Below are 3,013 nucleotides of genomic sequence, written 5' to 3'. Positions count from 1 at the left end.
ATAATTTCTAGTGGAACAACAGTTTAATTCTTAATTTCCTTTAAGATTCTTGGATGCCAACCGTCAGGCCCTGGTGTTTTATCAAATTTGAGTTTTCCTATACACCGGTTAGTTTTTTCTTTTGTTATATTTACCGTAGTACACTGAGTCGTCGGGTTAAAGTACATATTTTCCGATGGAATTTGTTGGCAGTACAACCGCAGGCAGATGATAAAGATGCTACTTAGTTGATGAAACAGTACACGACGACACTCGCCACCCTCATTCCTCCCTCCGCCGCCATCTCATTTGTGTGTACAGTACACCCTCCCCGTCCCAGCCAGCCAAAGCAGGAGACAATGCAACATCATGCGATCGGGAGAGGGGAGGGGAGGGGGCCGGCTGGAGGCAGGGGGGGGGAGGAGGAGGAGGAGGAGGAGGAGGAGGAGGAGGGCAAAGGGGAGGGGGGAGGGATGGAGGAAGGAAGGAGGAGGAGGGAGAGGAAGGAGGGAAGGAGGAGGAGGGCAAAGGGGAGGAAGGGAAGAAGGAAGAAAAGGGGCGGGAGGGAGGAGTATGGAGGTAAGGAGGGAGGGAGGGAGGGAGAAGGAAGAGGGGCGGGTAGAAGAGATATGGAGAGAGGGAGGAGGATGAGGAGGAAGGGCGGGCGGGAGGGAATGAGGAACAAGGAGGGAGGAAAGGTGGAGGAGAAAAGATGGGAGGGAGGGAGGGAGGGAGGGAGGAGGGAGGAGGGTTGGAAGGATGGAAGGAAGACGAGAAAGGGCGGGCGGGAATGAGGGAAGAGGAGGAGGAGGCAGAGGAAGGAGGGAGAGATGAGGAGGAGAAAAAGCTGGAGGAGGGAGGGAGGGAGGGAGAGAGGAGGAGGTAGGTAGGGAGGGGGAGGAGGGAGGACGAGAAGGAGGTAGGGAGGCGAAGGAGGAAAAGAGGGGTGAGGAGGAGGAGGAAGAGAAGGGGAGGAGAAGGAGGAGGAGGAGGAGGAGGAGGAGGAGGGAAGGATAGATGAAAAGAAGGAGGAGAATTGGAGAGGAAGCGATGATGTACTGAAAACAAAGAGAGAGAGAGAGAGAGAGAGAGAGAGAGAGAGTTTGCCTCCTAAGCGGCAACTGTGAGAAGTCGAGGAGTGTATATTCGTCGCTATTGCATCATTCTCTTTGTCCACAGAGAGGAGGAGGAGGAGGAGGAGTGGAGAGGAAGGAGGGAGATAGAGAAAGGAGGGAGCGGGGTAGGTGAAGGAGGGAGAGAAGAGAAGGAGGGAGGGAGGAGGAGGAGGAGCAGTATCCCTGCTCGCTGCGAGAACGTTCTCGTTCGTTCGTCACTGGGAAAATGTCCGGAACGTCCATCTTTTGACTTTGTTTCTCTTCCTCCTCTTTCTTTCTTTCTTTCTTTCTTTTTCTCTGTCCCACTTGACCACCTGACCACAAGGTCCCTTGTTATTCCTGCTACAGCCGCCACCACCACTACTGACTTTAATTCTTCGCAGCTCACTTCTTACCCGTGAGACAACACGACGACGCACTGTACTTGCTCCCTTACGGGTCTGTACAACGACTGAATGTCGAGACCGGATTCCGGAAGGCTAGTTAGTACAAAGAATGTCGAGACCGGATTCCGGAAGGCTAGTACAAGGGTTGCCACATTCTGAACACAAATTTACCCTACAGGGACCTCAAATCTATTGTTTTCATGGCTAAATTATGGTAGTTATTAAAGAAATATCGTATAAGTTATCGTGCATTTTGAGATCTAATATCTACCCTTTGAGATAAATAAAATGTACACTTTATGCATCATTTCTAAATTTTATCAATATTGAGAAATTCAAATAAATGATCTTTCACAAAGTAGTGTTTCCTTGGAAATAATCATATTCAACACGTACCATACCTCAATAGCAAATCACATATAAAAGGCCTTATAATCAGTAATGAAATGAAACATTTTTAAAGAAAAACTTTCATATTTGTATGTAATTAGAAATAACTATTCATATTCAAGACATACGACATACCTTATTGCTTATGACATTACTCAGAGACAAAATGTGAGGTGTTACTGTATAGTTCCTTGGCTGCCAAGAGAGAATACATATCATTTGATGGGTTAAATTTTTTTGACAGCATGATCCAGTAGACGTCATACATTCTGTTGCTAGCAGTGCCTCATTTGTAGTAATTGCTGTCTTCAATCTATTTCTTGCCTTAGTTTTGCAAAGGTTCATTTGACTAGAAACTCTCTCTCACATTCGAGTGCATTCGAGTGGGGTACGTACGCTAAGAACGGAGAGTGCAAACTGTGAAAGGTCTGTTGAGTTGGGTTTATCTTTTAATAATGCAGCCCAAAGCCTCTGTGTTCAAGGCTGAGTTGTTACACTCCAGTGGCAATATTCGCCATTGGTCATCCAGTCTTTGAAATAATGAGCTGTCTTCTGAACCCCTGCGCAAAAAATATATATATATATATATATATATATATATATATATATATATATATACATATATATGTATGTATATATGTATATATGATGTATATATATATATATATATGTATATATATATATATACATATATACCATATCTTTCTCATTTAATTTCCATCGTAATAATAGGTTAGACAGGATGATGTCTATATTGCATTATTACAATAACCAAGAATATGTCGTGTGTGTTTCATTTTATTACGTATATGAAATTAAATAAAACATCAAACGTGCATTAGCTTATCTCACTTGTGAGTCTCGCGGAACCCTTAGGGACCTTTTGCGGAACCTAATTAGGGTTCCGGGGAACCCTGGCTGGTTGAGAAACGCTCCTACTTAGTGAAGTATGTCACTGCTGCTACCGATTAGCAAATTTACTGAATCAGAGATGTATCTTTAAAGAAACAGGATTATGATACAAGCTAAAGACAATCGCCTGGCGCTAGATAGATAAATAGATAAAAATTTGTAATTCAGTTCGAAGCTTTAAGATTCATTCAAACACCAAAGCAAGCGAGAGTGAGGGAAGGAGGAAGACTA

Source organism: Oratosquilla oratoria, chromosome 12 (genome assembly GCF_046742065.1).
Source record: "Oratosquilla oratoria isolate Oo_2021 chromosome 12, ASM4674206v1, whole genome shotgun sequence".
Lineage (NCBI taxonomy): Eukaryota > Metazoa > Arthropoda > Malacostraca > Stomatopoda > Squillidae > Oratosquilla > Oratosquilla oratoria.
The sequence above is the reverse complement of the archived record's forward strand: the minus strand, read 5'-3'. Positions refer to the sequence as shown.